The 23,351-nt window shown below is 43.6% G+C and overlaps 1 long non-coding RNA gene across 1 annotated transcript; it reads left to right on the top strand.

Annotated features, from left to right (window-relative positions):
• Positions 1-13,921: 13,921 nt before the first annotated feature.
• Positions 13,922-22,967, top strand: LOC119293645. The gene is made up of 5 exons (XR_005143171.1): positions 13,922-14,228; positions 20,298-20,390; positions 20,532-20,627; positions 21,904-22,169; positions 22,466-22,967. It is a non-coding gene; the product is annotated as an uncharacterized LOC119293645 (long non-coding RNA).
• The last annotated feature ends 384 nt before the right edge of the window (positions 22,968-23,351 follow it).

Raw genomic sequence — 23,351 nt, 5'->3', positions numbered from 1 at the left:
GTAAAGGCTATCCTTGACATTTTTATTGAAAATAAAGATTCAAAACATTAATATAAGTAAAAGCAAGCAAACACTAACAAAAGAAAATGACGCTCCAAGCAAAACACATATCATGTGGTGAATAAAAATATAGCTCTAAGTAAAGTTACCGATGAATGAAGACGAAAGAGGGGTTGCCATCCGGGGCATCCCCAAGCTTAGGCTATTGGTTGTCCTTGAATATTACCTTGGGGTGACTTGGGCATCCCCAACCTTAGGCTTTTTGCCACTCTTTATTCCATAGTCCATCGAATCTTTACCCAAAACTTGAAAACTTCACAACACAAAACTCAACAGAAAACTCGTAAGCTCCGTTAATATAAGAAAATAAAACCACCACTTAGGTACTATAATGAAATCATTCTAAATTAATATTGGTGTAATATCTACTGTATTCCAACTTATCTATGGTTCATACCCTCCGATACTACTCATAGATTCATCAAAATAAGCAAACAACACATCAAAAACAGAATCTGTCAAAAACAGAACAGTCTGTAGTAATCTGTATCAAACGTATACTTCTGGAACTCCAAAAATCCTACCAAATTAGGATGTCCTAAGAAATTTGTGTACCAATCCAAATAAAAAAGAATCAGATCATAATCACATTTCTGAGAATTATCAAAACTAATTTACTGGGTGAAAGAGTTTCTGATTTTCAGCAGGATCAACACAACTATCACCGTAAGCTATCCTAAAGGTCTTACTTGGCACTTTATTGAAACAAAAGATATAAAACATGATTACTACAGTATCATAATCATGTGTACACACAAAAACAGTAAGGGTAAATATTGGGTTGTCTCCCAGCAAGCGCTTTTCTTTAATGCCTTTCTAGCTAGGCATGATGATGGCAATGATGCTCACATAAAAGATAAGAATTGAAACATAACGGGAGCATTATGAAGCATATGACTAGCACATTTAAGACTAACCCTCTTCCTATGCATAGGGATTTTGTGAGCAAACAACTTATGGGAACAATAATCAACTAGCATAGGAAGTAAAAACAAGCATAGCTTCAAGATTTTTAGCACATAGAGAGGAAACTTGATATTATTGCAATTCCTACAAGCATATGTTCCTCCCTCATAATTTTCAGTAGCATCATGAATGAATTCAACAATATAACCAGCACATAAAGCATTCTTTTCATGATCTACTAGCATAGAAAATTTACTACTCTCCACATAAGCAAATTTCTTCTCATGAATAGTAGTGGGAGCAAACTCAACAAAATAATTATCATGTGAGGCATAATCCAATTGAAAACTAAAATCATGATGACAAGTTTCATGGATAGCATTATTCTCAATAGCATACAAGTCATCAAAATAATCATCATAGATAGCAACTTTGTTCTCATAATCAATTGGAACCTCTTCCGAAATAGTGGATTCATCACTAAATAAAGTCATGACCTCTCCAAATCCACTTTCATAATTATCACAATAATATTCAACATCCTTCAAAATAGTGGGATCATTAATTCCTAAAGTTGACACTCTTCCAAACCCACTTTCATCAATATAATCATCATAAATAGGAGGCATGCTTTCATCATAATAAATTTTCTCATCAAGACTTGGCGGACTAAACATATCATCTTCATCAAACATAGCTTCCCCAAGCTTGTGGCTTTGCATATCATTAGCGTCATGGATATTCAAGGAATTCATACTAACAACATTGCAATCATGCTCATCATTCAAAGATTTAGTCCCAAGCATTTTAATGCATTCTTCTTCTAGCAATTGAGCACAATTTTCCTTTCCATCATTCTCATGAAAGATATTAAAAAGATGAAACGTATGAGAGAAACTCAATTCCATTTTTTTATAGTTTTCTTTTATAGACTAAACTAGTGATAAAACAAGAAACTAAAAGATTCGATTGCAATATCTAAAGATATACCTTCAAGCACTCACCTCCCCGGCAACGGCGCCAGAAAAGAGCTTGATGTCTACTACACAACCTTATTCTTGTAGACGTTGTTGGGCCTCCAAGTGCAGAGGTTTGTAAGACAGTAGCAAATTTCCCTCAAGTGGATGGCCTAAGGTTTATCAATCTGTAGGAGGCATAGGACGAAGATAGTCTCTCTCAAACAACCCTGCAACAAAATAACAAAGAGTCTCTTGTGTCCCCAACACACCCAATACAATGGTAAATTGTATAGGTGCACTAGTTCGGCGAAGAGATGGTGATACAAGTGCAATATGGATGGTAGATATAGGTTTTTGTAATCCGAAAATATAAAAACAGCAAGGTAACTAATGATAAAAGTGAGCGTAAACGGTATTGCAATGCTAGGAAACAAGCCCCGAGGTTCATACTTTCACTATTGCAAGTTCTCTCAACAATAATAACATACTTGGATCATATAACTATCCCTCAACATGCAACAAAGAGTCACTCCAAAGACACTAATAGCGAAGAACAAACGAAGAGATTATGGTAGGGTACGAAACCACCTCAAAGTTATCCTTTCTGTTCCATCTATTCAGGAGTCCGTAGTAGAATAACATGAAGCTATTCTTTTCGTTCAATCTATCATAGAGTTCATACTAGAATAACACCTTAAGACACAAATCAACCAAAACCCTAATGTCACCTAGATACTCCATTGTCACCTCAAGTATCTGTGGGCATGATTATACGATATGCATCACACAATCTCAGATTCATCTATTCAACCAACACAAAGTACTTCAAAGAGTGCCCCAAAGTTTCTACCGGAGAGTCAAGACGAAAACGTGTGCCAACCCCTATGCATAGGTTCATGGGCGGAACCCACAAGTTGATCACCAAAACATACATCAAGTGGATCACGTGATATCCCATTGTCACCACAGATAAGCACGGCAAGACATACATCAAGTGTTCTCAAATCCTTAAAGACTCAATCCGACAAGATAACTTCAAAGGGAAAACTCAATCCATTACAAGAGAGTAGTGGGGGAGAAACATCATAAGATCCAACTATAATAGCAAAGCTCGCGATACATCAAGATCGTGCCATAGAGAGAACACAAGAGAGAGAGATAGATCAAACACATAGCTACTGGTACATACCCTCAGCCCCGAGGGTGAACTACTCCCTCCTCGTCATGGAGAGCGCCGAGATGATGAAGATGGCCACCGGTGAGGGATCCCCCCTCCGGCAAGGTGCCGGAACGGGCTCCCGAGAGGTTTTTGGTGGCTACAGAGGCTTGCGGCGGCGAAACTCCCGATCTGTTGTTGTCTCTAGTGGTTTTAGGGTATATGGGAATATATAGGCGAAAGAAGTCGGTCGAGGGAGCCTCGAGGGGCCCACAAGGGTGGAGGGCACGCCCCCCCTATCTTGTGGCCTCCTCGAAGCTTCCTTGTCTTGCACTCCAAGTTCCCTGGATTGCTTCTATTCCAAAAATAACTTTCCCGAAGGTTTCATTCCGTTTGGACTCCATTTGATATTCCTTTTCTTCGAAACACTGAAATAGGCAATAAAATAGCAAAATGGGCTAGGCCTCCGGTTAATAGGTTAGTCCCAAAAGTAATATAAAGGTGTATAATAAAGCCCGTAAATATTCAAAACAGATAAGATAATAGCATGAATGCTTCATAAATTATAGATACGTTGGAGACGTATCAACGATCTTCTCATTCTGCACTTGGTTTTCAACGCGAGGATGTGCGGGTTGACAACTTTGCTTAGGCCTAGCAATTTCTTCAGGACCAGTTTCTTCAGCAGCACCAGCGTGATTTTCTTCACGATCAGGAATGACTTCTTCAGTAGATTCTTCGGTAGGGATGACATCCTCGGTAGCTTTGAACTTGATGGATTCCTCAGGTGACATTTCATCTAGCACAGGAGGTGGGTGCTCTCTTTGCGAGCCATTAATTTCATCGAACCGCACATCTACAGTTTCAACAACCTTGTGATGATTGATGTTGAAGACTCTGTAGGTATGCGAGTCCTTTCCGTAACCAAGCATGAAACCCTCATGTGCTTTCGGTGCAATTTTAGAGTGATGGTGAGGATCTCTAATCCAGCATTTAGCTCCGAAGACTTTGAAATAACTTACATTGGGTTTCTTGTCAGTGAGGAGTTCATATGAGGTCTTTTTGAAGAATTTGTGAAGATATACCCTGTTGATGATGTGGCACACAGTATCAATTGCTTCAGGCCAGAAGCATTAAGGTGTCTTGTATTCATCAAGCATGGTGCGAGCCATCTCAACAAGGGTCCTGTTCTTGCGCTCCACGACGCCATTCTGCTGAGGAGTATAAGGAGAAGATAATTCGTGAGTAATACCAAGCATATCGAGATATTCATCGAGCCCAGTGTTCTTGAACTCGGTTCCATTATCACTTCTGATATGCTTGATCTTCACACCGAAGTTACTGGAAGCCCTTGAGGAAAATCGTTTGAAGACTTCCTGCACTTCATTTTTGTAAGTGATGATATGCACCCATGTGTAACGAGAATAGTCATCAACTATGACAAAACCATATAACGATGCAGAACTAGAGAATGTGGCATAATGAGTAGGGCCAAAGAGATCCATATGAAGTAATTCAAAAGGACGAGAAGTGGTCATGATAGTGTTCAAGGGATGCTTGGTTCTGGTGATCTTTCCAGCCTCACAAGCCCCACAAAGATGATCTTTGAGGAATTTAACACCCTCGATGCCAATGACGTGCTTCTTCTTCGCAGGTGTATGCAAGTTCCTCATCCCAGCATGACCAAGTCGTCGATGCCATAACCAACATTCTGAAGATTTTGCAAGTAGACATGTGGCAGGCTGTGGTCCTGTAGAGAAATCAACAATATACAAGTCTCCTTTCCTAAAGCCTTCGAAGACTTTGGAGTTGTCAGATTCCATTAGTACAAGGCAACGATATTTGCTAGAGACAACAACCATATCAAGATCACAAAGCATTGAGACAGAGATAAGATTGAATCCTAAGGACTCAACAAGCATGACCTTGTCCATGTGTTTATCCTTTGAGATTGCAACCTTACCTAGACCCAATACCTTGCTTTTGCCTTTGTCAGCGTAGGTGATATGCTTCAGATGAGATGGTGACAAATCAGTGTCTATCAACAAGCTCCTGTCACCAGTCATGTGATTTGTACATCCACTATCGAGGACCCACTCAGTAGCTTTGGGTTGTTCATCCTGCAGATGAATTAGTGCAACTTATGAACCCATAAACTTCATTAGTGAAGAATATGATATCAATTTCATCAACAGTAACAGATATAGCAATATGAGGACGTGTGAAATGAATGATTCATTTCTTCATGATTAGCTTGTGTCCTTTCAAGCACATTCAGGTCTCCAGCAAATTCTTCAGACGAGTAAGTTCGTCTGGAGACCTGACCCTGCATAAGAGATTAGTTCTTTTTCTTCACCATCCACATCTAGAGCGGTGGCAAAGAGTTCATCATTCTGCGAGCTCCATAGAAAATGATGGCATTGAAGCCAGTGCACTTAATTTCACAAAAAATAGTTAGGATAAGCATATGCATAAGCAGAGAAATTCTTCGAGGACATATGAACATAATGATTTGAAGAATAATGCACATAAACATAGCCTTTAGAATTTCCCTGCGAAACAGAAGTGTTAGCACGATGATGTTCATATGAGGATTTTGATCCATGTGAGGAATTTGATCCATATGAGGACTTGGATCCATAAGAAGAATTTGTTCCATATGAAGAATTTGATCTGGGGTTCCTATTCTTCATTTGTGGTGTCATGATGACATTCACTTGAAGATTTTCAAGGCATCTTTTAGGAACCCAGATTTTCTTCATAGGGGGGCCGTTCCTGCAGTTAGTTCCAACATATCGAGCAAATACTTCACCATTCTGATTCTTAAATAGTTTATAGTTGGAGTGAAATGACTCATTAGAGGAATATGAAGAATCAGAGGCAAAGCCAGATAAAGTGCATGGATCTACAGGAGGTCCTTTCGCAGCAACCCATGAGGTTTTGGGGTACTGCTCAGGTTTCCAGTAGGTCACATCAGCATTGAGTTTCCTCTCAAAGGCAATACCCTCTTTCCTAGGGTTCCTATTCAAGATCTGCTTTTTGAGCACATCACATAGAGTCTGATGCCCTTTGAGACTTTTGTAAATGCCTGTCAAATACAATTCCTTCAGCCCTGCATTATCGTCAGTGATACATGTGGTATCCTCAGATGAGGAATTTGTAACCACAGAGATAGTTGAAGAATTTGCAGCAATAGAAGCATTTGAACATTCAGGTGATGAATTAGCAGATTCACGCTCAATGCATTTCATACATGGTGGAATAAATTCTTCCGGAGCAGAACTGATCTGTTGAGCAAGCAATGAATCGTTTTCCTTCTGAAGATCTTCATAACTCGCTTTTAACTTCTCAAGATCTTACTTTCTCTGAAGAAATTCATAAGAAAGCTTCTCATGATCAGTTAAAAGAGTGTTATGATGATTTTGAAGGTTGACAAACTTTGACTGAAGTTTTTGAAGACTATCAGTCAAAGCCTTAGTTCGATCCAATTCCTCACCCAACATATCATCGCTTTCATCTAGCATGTTTTGAACTTTTTCAAGAGCTCTTTGTTGTTTAGTGGCAAGGGAAGCAAGTTTGGCATAGTTGGGGCCAAATTCATCACCTGATTCATCATCACTAGATTCGGAAAGGTAGCATTCTGTTACCTTGGCACCCTTTGCCGTAAGGCATGGTGAAGAGGATGATGATTCAGGTGCAAAAGTCATCTCCTTGAGTGATTCCTTGAAATCCTCAAACCAAGGATCATGACGAGTAAGATGGCCTTCGTAGACCTCAGAGAGTCGGTCCCAGATTAGTTTTGTATGATTGAGATGCATGATGTTCCTGAACTGATTTTGGGACAAACAGGAGCAGATGACATCTTTCGCCGTGAGGTTGAGTAGAGTGTACTTGCGAATGTCATCGACCTCCGCCATCTTGCAGAGATCAGTGAGACCAATCTCAGTGACAGTCCACAGTTTGTTGTTCATCGCCATGAGTCGCTTCTTCATCATGGCTTTCCACTTGGGACTCATGACCGTCAAAGATGGGGCATGTCACTTTCTTCATTCATGCAGTCGACATAACTAAAACTCCAGGCGGTTAAACCAAAATCACACAGAACAAGGGAGTACCTTGCTTTGATACCAATTGAAAGTGCGTTACGTCAACTAGAGGGGGGTGAATAGGCAATTTTTATGAATTCTTCACTGAGGAATTTCCTCATCCCTGAAATTCCTCAGTGAAGAATTCATAAAAAGACTAAAGAAATACTTGCAGCGGAATAAGTACTCAGGTATAAGCATAACAGAGCAACAGCATAGTCAACATGATGAAATGAAAGACAAACACAGAGTACAGAAAGCGTAAACACAGTATAAGCAGGATGAAGACAAAACAGACTAAAGAAATAGGATTGAGGAATTAGAGAAAGTCTTCAGTCAAAGTCTTCAAACAGTCATGATCAGGTCCATCAACACATAACTGAGGAAATGAAAGGGTTGAGGAAATAGAACCAGTAGGCTTCATGAAGACAATGATTTGGTAGACCAGTTCCAACTGCTGTGACGGTTGTACGTCTGGTTGGAGCGGCTGAGTATTTAAACTCGAGGACACACAGTCCCGGACACACAGTCCTCACCGTATTCTCCTTGAGCTAAGATCACACAGACCTCGCCAACAGTAGTGATAATTCTTCACAAGTGACTTCCAAACCTTCACAGATTTGGTCACTTGACAATCCACAATTCCTCTTGGATGCTCATACCATGACGCCTAACCGTCTGGAGGATACACAGTCCTCAAAGGTAACAAGTGTCGGTTCCACACAGGAACAATCTCTTCAGTGATGCTCAATCACTTTGGGGTTTGTAGGTTTGGGTTTGGGATTTGGGTTTTCCTCACTTGATGATTTTCGCTCAAAGTCCTCGGAGGATGGGATGCTCTCAAATGACAAGTGTCAGTTTCTCTCAGAGCAGCCAACCAGCTAGTGGTTGTAGGGGGCGACTATTTATAGCCTAGGGAACAGCCCGACATGATAAGACATAAATGCCCTTGTCTGATATGACCGTTAGGTGGTAGGATATTTTGGACAACTGGTGCGTGGCACAGCAACGGTCAGATTTGAGGTTTGAATTCCTCAGGGCTATCATGTTCCTCACTGTGTAGGCAATTCGCACTGGCGAATACCTAACTCCTCAGTCAGAACAAATTCCTCAGAGACCAGAAGATCGTCGTCTCTGTCACTAAATAAATTGACTGAACTGATATGAGATTTTCAATGGCTTCACTCGAAGGATTGGGTAGGTGTAGGATTTTGAGATGAGCATCACTTGGAAATCAGTTTCCTTAGTATTACCTCGACCCCCTTTAACAGTACGATGTTTCTTATGACTCAAGAAAGAGAAAATGAAACTACGAAAAAAAAGTCTTCATGCTTCAGATTCCTCGCATGAATATCGAAGTCTTCAAGGTCACACCAATTTCTTCACTTTCAAAGTCTTCAGTCGAAGACATTCATTTTTAGGGGTTGACTTTCACTGTAAATACCAAACTCATCATTGACTTATATAGCCTGTGTACACTCACAAACATATTATTCCCTTAACCTATAAGTCTTCAATACACCAAAATCATTAAGGGGCACTAGATGCACTTACACTACCTCTACATCTACCTTCGAGATTAGTTTTAGACCTGAATAATTGTTATTTGGTGCCAGTGTTAAGCATGAACATTATATCTGGATCTTGTTTGATGCGAGATGGTTATTCATTTAAATCTGAGAATAATGGTTGTTCTATTTATATGGGTAATATCTTTTATGGTCACGCACCCTTGAAGAGTGGTCTATTTTTGTCGAATCTCGATTGTAGTAATACACATATTCATAATGTTGACGCCAAAAGATGCAGAGTTGATAATGATAGTGCAACCTATTTGTGGCACTGTCGTTTGGGTCATATTGATGTAAAGCGCATGAAGAAACTCCATACTGATGGACTTTTGGAATCACTTGATTATGAATCACTTGATACTTGCGAACCATGCCTCATGGGCAAGATGACTAAAAGGCCGTTCTCCGGAACAATGGAGCGAGCAACAGATTTATTGGAAATCATACATAATGATGTATGTGGTCCGATGAATATTGAAGCTCGCGGCAGGTATCGTTATTTTCTCACCTTCACAGATGATTTAAGCAGATATGGGTATATCTACTTAATGAAACATAAGTCTGAAACATTTGAAAAGTTCAAAGAATTTCAGAGTGAAGTGGAAAATCATCGTAACAAGAAAATAAAGTTTCTACGAACTAATCATGGAGGAGAATATTTGAGTTACGAGTTTGGTCTTCATTTGAAACAATGCGGAATAGTTTTGCAACTCACGCCAACCGAAGCACCACAGCGTAATGGTGTGTCCGAACATCGTAATCGTACTTTACTAGATATGGTGTGATCTATGATGTCTCTTACTGATTTACCGCTATCATTTTGGGGTTATGCTTTAGAGACGGCTGCATCCACGTTAAATACGGCACCATCTAAATCCGTTGAGACGACTCCTTGTGAACTGTGGTTTGGCAAGAAACCAAAGTTGTCGTTTCTTAAAGTTTGGGGTTGCGATGCTTATGTGAAAAAACTTCAACTTGATAAGCTCGAACCCAAATTGGAGAAATGTGTCTTCATAGGATACCCAAAGGAGACAGTTGGGTACACCTTCTATCATAGATCCGAAGGTAAGACATTTGTTGCTAAAAATGGATCCTTTCTAGAGAAGGAGTTTATCTAGAAAGAAGTGAGTGGGAGGAAAGTAGAACTTGATGAGGTAACTGTACCTGCTCCCTTACTGGAAAGTAGTTCATCACAAAAACCGGTTCATGTGACACCTACACCAATTAGTGAGGAAGATAATGATATTGATCAAGAAACTTCAGATAAAGTTACTACCGAACCTCGTAGGTCAACCAGATTAAGATCTGCACTAGAGTGGTACGGTAATCCTATTCTGGAGGTCATATTACTTGACCATGGCGAACCTACGAACTGTGAGGAAGCGATGATGAGCCCAGATTCCGCAAAATGGCTTGAGACCATGAAATCTGAGGTGGGATCCATGTATGAGAACAAAGTGTGGACTTTGGTTGACTTGCCCGATGATCGGCAAGCCATCGAGAATAAATGGATCTTCAAGAAGAAGACTGATGCTGACGGTAATGTTACTGTCTACAAAGCTCGACTTGTTGCGAAAGGTTTTCGACAAGTTCAAGGGGTTGACTACGATGAGACTTTCTCACCCGTAATGATGCTTAAGTCTGTCCGAATCATGTTAGCAATTGCCGCATTTTATGATTATGAAATTTGGCAAATGGATGTCAAAACTGCATTCCTGAATGGATTTCTAGAAGAAGAGTTGTATATGATGCAACCAGAAGGTTTTGTCAATCCAAAAGGTGCTAACAAAGTGTGCAGGCTCCAGCGATCCATTTATGGACTGGTTCAAGCCTCTCGGAGTTGGAATAAACATTTTGATAGTGTGATCAAAGCATATGGTTTTATACAGACTTTTGGAGAAGCATGTATTTACAAGAAAGTGAGTGGGAGCTCTGTAGCATTTCTAATACTATGTGGATGGCATATTGTTGATTGGAAATGATATAGAATTTCTGGATAGCATAAAAGGATACTTTAATAAGAGTTTTTCAATGAAAGACCTCGGTGAAGCTACTTATATATTGGGCATCAAGATCTATAGAGATAGATCAAGACGCTTAATTGGACTTTCACAAAGCACATACCTTGATAAAGTTTTGAAAAAGTTCAAAATGGATCAAGCAAAGAATGGGTTCTTGCCTGTGTTACAAGGTGTGAAGTTGAGTCAAACTCAATGCCCGACCACTGCAGAAGATAGAGAGAAAATGAAAAATGTTCCATATGCTTCAGCCATAGACTCTATCATGTATACAATGTTGTGTACCAGACCTGATGTGTGCCTTGCTATTAGTTTAGCAGGGTGGTACCAAAGTAATCCAGGAGTGGATCACTGGACAGCGGTCAAGAACATCCTCAAATACCTGAAAAGGACTAAGGATATGTTTCTCGTTTAGGGAGGTGACAAAGAGCTCGCCGTAAATGGTTACGTCCATGCAAGCTTTGACACTGATCTGGATGATTCTAAATCGCAAACCGGATACGTGTTTATATTGAACGGTGGAGCTGTCAGTTGGTGCAGTTCTAAACAAAGCGTCGTGGTGGGATCTACGTGTGAAGCGGAGTACATAGCTGCTCCGGAAGCAGCAAATGAAGGAGTTTGGATGAAGAAGTTCATATCCGATCTAGGTGTCATACCTAGTGCATCGGGTCCAATGAAAATCTTTTGTGACAATACTGGTGCAATTGCCTTGGCAAAGGAATCTAGATTTCACAAGAGAACCAAGCACATCAAGAGACGCTTCAATTCCATCTGTGATCAAGTCCAGGTGGGAGACATAGAGATTTGCAAGATACATACGGATCTGAATGTTGCAGACCCGTTGACTAAGCCTCTCTCACGAGCAAAACATGATCAGCACCAAGAGTCCATGGGTCTTAGAATCATTACTGTGTAATCTAGATTGTTGACTCTAGTGCAAGTGGGAGACTGAAGGAAATATGCCCTAGAGGCAATAATAAAGTTATTATTTATTTCCTTAATTCATGATAAATGTTTATTATTCATGCTAGAATTGTATTAACCGGAAACATAATACATGTGTGAATACATAGACAAACAGAGTGTCACTAGTATGCCTCTATTAAACTAGCTCGTTGATCAAAGATGGTTAAGTTTCCTGGCCATAGACATGAGTTGTCATTTGATAAATGAGATCACATCATTAGGAGAATGATGTGATTGACTTGACCCATTTCGTTAGCTTAGCACTTGATCGATTTAGTTTACTGCTATTGCTTTCTTCATGACTTATACATGTTCCTGTGACTATGAGATTATTCAACTCCCGATTACCAGAGGAACACTTTTTATGCTACCAAACGTCACAACATAACTGGGTGATTATAAATGTGCTCTACTGGTGTCTCCAATGGTACTTGTCGAGTTGGCATAGATCGAGATTAGGATTTTTCACTCCGTGTTTCGGAGAGGTATCTCTGGATCCTCTCGGTAATACACATCACTATAAGCCTTGCAAGCAATGTGACTAATGAGTTAGTTGCGGGATGATGCATTACAGAACAAGTAAAGAGACTTGCCGGTAACGAGATTGAACTAGGTATTGAGATACCGACGATCGAATCTCGGGCAAGTAACATACCGATGACAAAGGGAACAACGTATGTTGTTATGCGATTTGATCGATAAAGATCTTCTAGATATGTAGGAGCCAATATGAGCATCCAGGTTCCGCTATTGGTTATTGACCAGAGACGTGTGTCGATCATGTCTACATAGTTCTCGAACCCGTAGGGTCTGCACGCTTAATGATCGGTATTATGAGTTTATGTGTTTTGATGTACCGAAGGTAGATCGGAGTCCCGGATATGATCACGGACATGACGAGGAGTCTCGAAATGGTCGAGACATAAAGATCGATATATTGGATGACTATGTTTGAACTTCGGAAGGGTTCCGGGCAAGTTCGGACAAATACCGGAGTACCGGGGGGTTACCGGAACCCCCCGGGGAGTGTAATGGGCCTATTGGGCTTTAGTGGAGAAGAGGAGGGGCGGCAAGGGCAGGTCGTGCGCCCCCTCCCCCTCTAGTCCGAATTGGACAAGGAGGGGGGGCGGCTCCCCCCCTTTCCTTCCCCCTCTCTCCTCCTTCCCTCTCTCCTACTCTTACTCTTGGAAGGGTTGGAGTCCTACTCCCGGTGGGAGTAGGACTCCCCTTGGGGCGCGCCTAGGAGGGCCGGCCCCTCCCCCTCCTCCACTCCTTTATATACGGGGGAGGGGGCACCCCATAGACACACAAGTTGATCATTGATCTTTTAGCCGTGTGCGGTGCCCCCCTCCACCTTAATCCACCTCGGTCATATCGCAGCGGTGCTTAGGCGAAGCCCTGCGTCGGTAGCTTCATCAACACCGTCATCATGCCGTCGTGCTGACGGAACTCTCCCTCGAAGCTCTACTGGATCGTGAGTTCGTGGGACGTCACCGAGCTGAACGTGTGCAGATCGCGGAGGTGCCGTACGTTCGGTACTAGGATCCGTCGATCGTGAAGACGTACGACTACATCAACCGCGTTGTCATAACGCTTCCGCTTACGGTCTACGAGGGTACGTAGACGACACTCTCCCCTCTTGTTGCTATGCATCATCATGATCTTGCGTGTGCGTAGGATTTTTTTTGAAATTACTACGTTCCCCAACAAGAAAACCAACTAACGCCACTGCACAACCATTCCTCTGCGTCAAGCCGTCGTTCATAGATTGCATCACGTCATCGAAGGCAACCACCGGATCTGAAGAGTGTCACCCTCGTAAAGACCTTTTGTTGATCATCGCAATTCGTAGTAGGCGCGCGCTACAAGCCTGAGTGGTCATTCAGACCAACACTGACAGCGGAGCACCTCACCGCCGACTACCACCTCGACGAAGAGAACCCAGCCCAGGCCATCAGCATATGGACCGACATGGCCGGATCTGGAGCATGAAAGGCAGATCGGACCGCTGGCCAAGAACCAGAGCACCGCAACACCCATGATCCCTGCCCATCTCCATTGAAACATCCGTCGGCAGCGCCCAAAGCCTAGCGCCAGAGCAGCCGTACCTGAGCCAAAGCCTTGGCTGCCTGGGAGTCCGAATCCAGATGGAAGGTGCCTCCGTCTCCTTGCTGGACCATCGCCTACTCCCGCTCCCGCCCCCGCCAGTCTCCCCAGCCCTCGTCCTCGTCTTCATCTCCATGCCTATCCAAGCGAGCAGGTGCTGATGGTGGTTTTGATCTACCGTGCAGGAGGCGGCGGGCTCGGCTTGATGGTGGAAATAATAAATCGAGGTTAAGGAGAAGTGATTCCGCTTCATTCCTATGTTGCTTCCTTTGATTCAGCTTCTCGGCCATGCTCGCTCTACCGCGGCGATGGATTCCACCGCCGCACACGACGTTTGAAGAGGAGGAGCTGCAAGAACTGACTACATCTACTACCTCGCGTCCCCGTTGACCTGCGAGAAGGTACCCCTGCACCACTTGCCGCCCTTCTTCACATTGTCGCCTTTCTTGTTCGCCTTGGAACCGCCGTTACTGGACTTGACCGACTCAGCGGCGCTGTCCGTCATCGCAGATCGTAGATCGTCGAGGCTCTAGATACCAATTGTTGGTTTCGAAACCTTGCCCGTATTCCCCGGCAGCCAAAACACGTAGTGCAAGCTAGCTAGACGAACAAGCTAGCACACAACTTAATCGATTCTGGCCGTACGTGCGTATACGAGGCTGGCTTGTACGTGTGTGTATAGCGACTCTCTCGGCGGAAACTTGCGATGGAGAATACTTGAGCGAAACTGATTTTTGCGGTGCGTGACTTGCACCTTTTTAGGTTTTCTCATACGTATATAAAAGGATACAACGCTGCCGCGTCCAACACGTTGCCGACTCGGCAACCAACACGACGCAACTCGGACGCGTACAAACACTTGTCCGTTTTCTAGCCTAAACACTAGAACGACTCGGTACTAATACTCGTTTGACTAATACTTGACCAAACCTAATACTACAACTAGATTAACTTCTTACATTCACCACCTTAATCTTGTTGCTTTGTCTCCATTGCTTGCACTCCGACTTTCTTCCTCGTCTCGATGAACTTTTGTCGACCGAGGGACTTCGTGAGAATGTAGGCAAGCTGGTCGTTCATGTTCACGTGCTGAACTTCGATCATCCCTTCCTCAATGCACTCCCGGATATGGTGGAACCGAGTATCTATGTGCTTGCTCCTCTCGTGATGAACCGGATTTTTGCACAATGAGATTGCAGCTTGGTTGTCAATCTTCAATGACACCTTCTGCACCTCCCGCTTTGCAAGATCAGCTAGGAGTCTTCTCAGCCACACTGCTTGACAAGCCGCCGTGCTTGCCGCTATGTATTCTGCCTCGCATGAAGAAAGCGCAACCACCTTTTGCTTCTGAGAATTCCAGCTGATAGGATTTGGGCCAAGGTAGAATACCATGCCCGTTGTGCTTTTCCGGTCATCCACATCACCTGCCATGTCGCTATCTGAGTATCCGCGAAGGATCAATCCTTCCTTTCCCTTTCGGTACATGCAGCCAAGATTAATAGTGCCTTTCACATAGCGCAAGATTTGCTTGACCGCACTCATGTGTTCAGTTGTCGGATTCTCCATGAAACGACTCACGATCCCGACTGAATAAGCCAAGTCTGGTCGGGTATGCACCAAATATCTTAGGCTGCCCACAACGCTTCGATACATTGTGGTGTCCACCGACAGATTTGAGCTACGCTTGCTCAACTTGTGGCGTTGGTCCATTGGAGCTTGTGTCTCGTAGCAAGCTGTCATGCCACACTTGTCCAATAACTTGACCGCATAAGCCGATTGACATAGGGAAATCTCTCTGGAGCTTTGCTTCACTTCGATGCCCAAGTAATAGCAGAGTAATCCCAGATCACTCATGCTAAACTTCTTCTTCATCTGCGCCTTGAAACGTTCAATTTCTTGTGCGCCGTCTCCGGTGATAATCAGATCGTCGACATAAACTCCAACTAGCAGGTTTGAGCCTTTGGAGTTCTTTGTATAGACTGCATGCTCGAGGGGACATCTCTTGAACCCGAGCGAGATCAAACTTCGGTCTAACTTTGCGTTCCAAGCTCTTGGCACTTGCTTCAACCCGTAAAGTGCCTTCTTGAGCTTGTAAACTTTCCCTTCTTCGCCTTTCTTCTCGTAGCCGAGGGGTTGTTCCACGTACACTTCTTCTTTGAGGTCGCCATTGAGGAAAGCGGATTTCACATCCATATGATGAACCTTCCAATCCTCTTGTGCTGCCAAAGCTAGGAGCACTCTCACCGTCTCGATTCAAGCAACCGGTGCAAACACCTCCTCATAGTCAACTCCTTGACGTTGTACGTAGCCATTTACGACGAGTCTTGCCTTGTGCTTCACAATGGCACCCTTCGTGTCCTTCTTCAACTTGTAAACCCACTTCAAACCTATGGCCTTTTGGTTCGGAGGTCGGGTTACCAAAGTCCACGTGCCATTGCTCTCGATCGCCTTCATTTCCTCATCCATGGCGTGCGTCCAACTTGAACTTTTGCTCGCCTCTACGAAGTTCGCCGGCTCCTCAACTCCGAGTAAACACAAATCGGAGTACTCGAGTGTAACTGACTTTGCGTACTTGTAGACTTTCTTGAGGGGCTTGTAGCGACGAGGCCCGGAAGAATCTGTTGTGGCTTGCGAAGGAGGCGACACAAATTGTGTCGGCGTCGATGCACTTGAGGAAGACGGTTGAGTCTCGAGAGTGGTAGATGCCGGGTCGTTGGCATCCGCGTCATTGGCGTAGTCGTCGTGATCGTGACCATCATCTTGATTGTCATCATCACTATGCGCCTTATTGTCGAGATCTCCGCCTGTGTCGTGCGCGTCATTGTCGCTATCACCTTGCGACCCATGCGCGTCATCGTCGGTGTCGGCACCATGGTGATCACTGCCATTGCGGTCACCTTGGTTGTGCGTCTTGCCAACCACTCGGATGTCTTCCCCTGCATCATCATCAGCTGGAAATTCAACTGTGAATATATTACCGTTTGGAGCATCGTCGACTGCTGCGCTCCAATTCCACGCTTGGTTTTCTTCAAACACAACGTCGCGTGAAATCCGTAGACGCTTGGTTCGTGGATCGTAGAAGCGGTATGCCTTGGTGCCGGAACTCCTCTCGTATCTGATGAACACCATCTTGGTGCTACGATCGGCAAGCTTTGAGAGATGCGGCTCCACCGTCTTCACATGCGCCACACACCCAAACATCCGTAGATGAGACACATTTGGCTTTCGTTCGTAAATTGCTTCATACGGAGTCTTGACAATCACCGCCTTCGTTGGAGCCCGACTGAGAAGATAGACCGCCGTCGAGACAGCTTCTCCCCAAAAAGTCCCCGGCAAGTTCTTGCTGTTGAGTAAACTTCTCGCCATGTCAACGACGGTTTGATTGCGCCTTTCAACAACCCCGTTCTGTTGTGGCGTATAAGGTGCTGTGAGGAACCTTTTTATGCCAATCTTCTCGCAGTAGTCGTTGAACTCGTTCGACGTAAACTCTCCGCCGCGATCTGTCCGTAGAGTGCGAACCTTCAGCTTGTGTTCCATCTCCGTTGCAGCCTTTAGCTTCTTGAACACTTCAAACGCTTCATCTTTAGATCGTAGGAGAATGACCCACATGTATCTCGAGTAGTCATCTACCACAAGGAAGAAGTACTTCTTTCCTCCGTGAGTTGCTGGGGTGATAGGGCCACATAGATCACCATGGAGCAGCTCGAGTGCATCACTTGCACGATAGGTAGACTGTGCAGGGAGCGGCCTGCGGTGCTGTTTTCCAACCAAGCACCCATCACATACTCGATCAACATGGTCGATAAACGGCATCCCAGATACCATCTCCATCTTCGACATCTTCTTCAAGGCGTAGAAGTGAACGTGTCCAAATCTAGCATGCGATAACCATGAATCATCATCACTCTTGGCGAGTCAACACTCCGGTTGAGATTGATCAAGGTTGAGGATATAGAGCCTGTTCTGCGTGCGCTTCACACGCGCTAGCACGTTTCGGAGGTTGTCAAAGATCGTCATCACTCCGTTCTCGATATCCACCTTGCATCCATTCTTGTCAAGTTTTCCGACAGAGATGATGTTGTTTCGAAGCCGTGGGATGTAGTACACTCCGGTGAGTATGCGATGTTCTCCTGTGAGACCCTCAAAGAGGACAGAGCCTTGCCCGCAAATCTCCACATTTGAACCATCACCGACCTTGACTGAGCCTTGAACATCATATTCTAGCTCGAGGAACTTCTCCTTGCACCCCGTCATGTGGTTACTGGCACCCATGTCTAGATACCACGACACGTTCTAGCTTCCGGATAACTTTGGTGTTACTTTTTTCTCATGAAGTAGCACCTTCCGGTTTGGTTTTGCAACCATCGTTTGGACGAGATCACAAACTTCGGCCATCAGAAGACCTGGACGTTCGTCTTCCTGCTTCACCAAATTTGCCTTGATCTCCCGCTTGTTAGGCTCCGGACAATCCTTTGCAAAGTGACCCATCTCGTTGCAGTTATAGCACTTGACCACGGACATATCCAAGTTTCGTGGCTTCCGCTCTTTAGATCGGTCCGCCTTACCACGACCTTGTGGCTTGCCTTTTCCTTTGCCTTCTTTGGTTTGTCCGCCGCGCTTCGCGTTGCTTGAGCCTTCGCCAACGTTGCGCCTTCCTTTGCTACTTGGGGACTCCCAATCTGCGCGTGAGTACATGAGTTGGTCACCACCTCCTTCTTTGCCTTTCCGACAACCACGAGCATTCTCTTCCCATGTCCGCAAGCGTCCGATCGCCTCCGTTATGGTCATGTCGTCGATGTCGGAAAGCTGCTCGAGCGTGCCAATGATGTACGTGAATTTATCAGTCACCGAACTGAAAAACTTCTCCACAATCTCGGTCTCCTCGAGCTTTGCACCAAGCGCGCGGATCTCTCCCACCAATGTAGTCAGACGCATGGCATAGTCGTTCACCGATTCAGTTTCCTCCATCTGCAACTTGTGAAATTGGCGCTTCAGCACTTGTGCCCGAGCCTTGGTGACGCGATCTTCTCTGATCCTCATCTCTTTGAGTGCGTTCCATGCCTCTCTGGCTGTCTTGAACTCCGCCAATGTCATCAGCACGGAATCTGGTACAGACTGGGCTATGGCGGCCATGGCACCTTCGTCGCACTCCTTGTCGACGTCGTCGTCCGTGATGGCCTCCCACACTCGAAGGGTTCGGAGAATGATCTTCATCTTCACCGCCCACACGCCGTAGTTGGCGTCGGTGAGCATCGGGTACTGGATGGGAATGTTGCGATGCGCCTGTACGTTGGCGCCGCCCGTTCCGTCACCACTTGTTGCTGACTTGCCGCCCTTCTTCACATTGTCGTCTTTCTTGTTCGCCTTGGAACCGCCGTTACTGGACTTGACCGACTCAGCGTCGCTGTCCGTTATCGCAGATCGTAGATCGTCGAGGCTCTAGATACCAATTGTTGGTTTTGAAACCTTGCCCGTATTCCCCGGCAGCCAAAACACGTAGTGCAAGCTAGCTAGTCGAACAAGCTAGCACACAGCTTAATCGATTCTGGCCGTACGTGCGTATATGAGGCTGGCTTGTACGTGCGTGTATAGCGACTCTCTCGGCGGAAACTTGCGATGGAGAATACTTGAGCGAAACTGATTCTACAACTAGATTAACTTCTTACACTCCCACTTCTTGAATCCACTACACATCGTTACACTTCCTGTTCCTTGCACTAATCCAATGATTATCATAGCTTTGTAGCAGTAGGAAACTAGGAATCTGTATGACTCGAGAATGCACAACACTAATTGCAGGGCAATGAGCTATTTTTAGGAATTTCACATGGAACAGTTCAATTTCTGCATGATTTGGAGACAATTCTGATGTTTCAGATACATACATTTGATTTGAGCTTTTTAAGTTTGACATTGATCCAACTCGAGCAGGCATGCTTTACATTTATTACATATTAATCTGATCAAATCAGATTTCTGTTGTACCTTCGGATCATTTTTCTCTTAATTTCAGTTCAATACGTAAAGTACCTTTTGCCCTTGCGGGTCTACTGGATAAGTTGTAGACTGTGTATGGATAAGTAGGATATATGTCTGCTAGGTGCAAGTTTGTAATTTTGTTTTAATTGTAGGGACATGTAGGTCCTTTATTTGTATTTCGGGCTCTTGTGCTAATGTTCAGGGCAGTGGAAATGTTGTATAATAATCTGTACGTGGTTGAGACTAAGAACAGAACGGTGACATGTTTGTTTTTGGGCATTAATTTATCATGGGGTGGGGGTTGTAAAGGAATAAGGGAGGTTGGTATTCTTTTAATCTTTTTAATTCAACTCTACCAGAGTTATATGGAATGCTCTATTCCAAAGAGTTGCATGGAAATGTCCACTGTCCATACAAAATGAACTCAAGTTTTCTGCAAATATTGTATATTAACGAAAGATGCTTCTTATGTCATCCAAATGGTTTTACAGGTACACAACGGTGATGAGGTCAGAGCCTTGTTTAAGCAAGTGCAAGGAGAAGTTCCTGGATCGCCTATATTTATTATGAAGGTGGCATCTTAGGTGATATATGATGCACTGATAACAGTAATTATTTTTTGTTGTATCTTTGTGTTACTCATGTTCAGTATTCAGGGAGTGCTTCTTCTGTACTGATAGAGTTTTATTTATCTACAATCTTGCCTTTCTGTTCTTTCTTTGTAGAGCCAACATCTAGAGGTTCACTTGCTATGTAACAAGCATGACAACGTGGCAGCACTGCACAGTCGAGACTGTAGTGTTCAAAGAAGGCACCAAAAGGTTAGTTATTCTCCTGAAACATTGTGTTGTTCAATATCAGTTTTGTTGGATTAGTCTGAGCCAAACATTTGTGTAATGAGTATTGGTAGAAGTTCTACAGCTTCAGGGAATTACAACTTCATTGGAAGATGTAGCAATAATATACTGTTTAGCAAAGTGCAAAATGTTGCACGAGCTACACAAAATTTAAGTCTTAGGATTTTCTCCAATGGAATCATTTATTTCTGTCAGTTATACTTAAGCTGTACTAAATAGTTGAGTGTTGCATTTCGAATTCAAGAACAAACTTTTTCTTCCTGTACTGATATATGTGTCGGGACGTCGGCCTCCCTCTCCCTGAGCTAGTGCGCCGCCAAACGGCAGGACCCATCCATTCGGTTTCGATATGATCGGGGGCTTCCTTATCCTTTGGCTTACGATTCAAGGTGTGCTCGTGCGTGCGCACGATTTCGTCTTGGTTTCCGGCGAGCGACTGAGATCTGCTCTGCTCTGCTCGGTGCCGGAAAACTCGAGGTTTCAATCAAGGTCGGTTCGTTCGTTCCATAGAAGTTGATTCAGTTGAGCCCTTATACTGCTGCTGCGGCTTCCAATAATTGATGCGTAACAGTCCTGAGATACACATAATGATGCTCCTAAATGCAATCAACTAGTAGCTAGCTAAGTTAAGGTTTGGTCTTCCAAATGGATACTAGCACCACCAAACATTAGGGATTCACTTTAGCTATATCACCCTTAGTATATTCTCTGCTTAGCTTTTGCACCTCTTCATCTCAAACATGCTAATTCCGTTTATGTCTCGCATTCTTTCTCTTTTCTTTGGGACATGGGTATCTATGTTAGTATTTTTTATCATTATCTGAATCTTGGTAGGCTGATGGTTGATTTTATACTCCCTTCTGTATATAGTCCCTTTTGCAATCTGAGTTTATTTTTTCATATGTGTTAATCAAATTCGGCCTCTGGGTGACAGGATTAGCCGATTTAAAGCATTCTCTGCGCAAACATTAGTCGCTGCTATCCAAAAACCTGTAGAACTAGCTTGCTGTGTAATTGTTTTAACTCACATATATAAGGGGTAAATAAGCACGAATCGAAAAGGAACACCTAAGCTTTCTTTAGTTTTGCTCATTTTTTCATTAGTAGACATAATTACATAAGTTTGCCTCTACCACTACTAATATCAGTGATGAAATTTAGCTGCTTTTTAGTTATAGGCTGAAAATGATGCTGAAGTTCTTAACATTCTGTTTGATTGGATTTTCTTCTTGATGTGCAGCTGAACTAGGGAAGGATGCCAAAGTTACATGTACACAACCCTTATTCTGCTAACCATGGCTCTCTTTTGGAGATCGCTCGCGGAAGTTGTTTGCCTTTGGTTACCCCAAGGGGTTCACAGGCCGTAGCTCCTCCTTCCCCAACCCCACTTTGTCTCCCATGTGATTTGCCTGTTCCTGATCTTGGTGGCTGCCATGTCTCCAATTTTCATTGGGCAGGGCTACTAAAGTAAAGGAGCAAACTGGAAATTCCACCTGCATATTTTAGGTAGTTATGTCATGTTTTTTAAACCCTTCGTGTGCATATGGTAGGCATGAACTTGTCCCTGCAGCTCATGATAAGAGTAGGACCTTAAATTTGCCGGAATGAGTTCTTATTTTGATTATCTATGAAGTCTTGTTTTGATTATCTTTCACTTTATTACTGTAAGATAATAAATCTGGGAAGCTAAAGCTTAAGAACTTGCAGAATGAGTTTGCCTTCTTTTTCACTCTATATATTGAATTCTTTGGTCGTTTTATACTAAGATCTTGCCCATGTCACTGAACTACTTGATTTTGTAGGGTTCTTGCAGATCATGCTGGTCACTCCGGGGCGTTGGAGTGGGCCAACTTCCTGACGACAGGCAAGATTGAGCCGATCGGCTGCTCGGCGGCAACCATGAGGTGAGGCGTGGTGCCAGCTGCAGCGGGTGCAGGAAGCAACAACATATAAAGATGGGCGCCGAGGTACACCGTTCACTCCCTCTAAAGGAAGAATCGATGTAGTAGCTAGCATTCAGTTTTAGATGCTATGTATTTCTATTTTTTTTTGGCAGTAGAGAGCTATGTATCTCGTAGTAGTACCGTTTGACGCTCTGGTTATCATTTTAACTGTTGGACGTGCTTCTAATCCACTCTGTAAGAATGTGACTTCTATGTTAATATAGACCTACCACTAAACAGTTTGCTGCTGCACCTCTGTTAATTGTGTTCTTTTTTGAACAACTAGTGTCCATCTTCGTTTCATACGCACATTCACAAATAAAACAACTGGATTGGTGTGCAAAGGACCATAGAGGAGGCGTGCCCAGGGCGTGCCCCTGCCACTAGTATCATACATATATAGCTCCCAGCTAAATACTCCTAGAGAAACCAGCAGCTGAAGTCTTGAACAACAGCATACCACAGTAGGGGTAGTCGTAGAGGATGCAAACACCACACCATCAGCCATGATTATGTTAGTTCGCACTCTCCAGCTACTAGTAAGCTTGCACGTGCAATGCACGTCAAACGTTGACCAATAAAATTCACACCACTATAAAAATAAGAAATTCCAGAAAAATGAATTAAATTGATAAACAATGTTGTGATGTCACTAAAGCTGTTTTCCAAAAGTGAGACATCATTGTGGTCATGTTGTTGCATATATGTTGTTAATCTGTTTGGTGTTTTGATAGGTTCTAAAGGA

This window comes from Triticum dicoccoides, chromosome 4B (genome assembly GCF_002162155.2).
Source record: "Triticum dicoccoides isolate Atlit2015 ecotype Zavitan chromosome 4B, WEW_v2.0, whole genome shotgun sequence".
NCBI lineage: Eukaryota > Viridiplantae > Streptophyta > Magnoliopsida > Poales > Poaceae > Triticum > Triticum dicoccoides.
The sequence above is the reverse complement of the archived record's forward strand: the minus strand, read 5'-3'. Positions and strand labels throughout refer to the sequence as shown.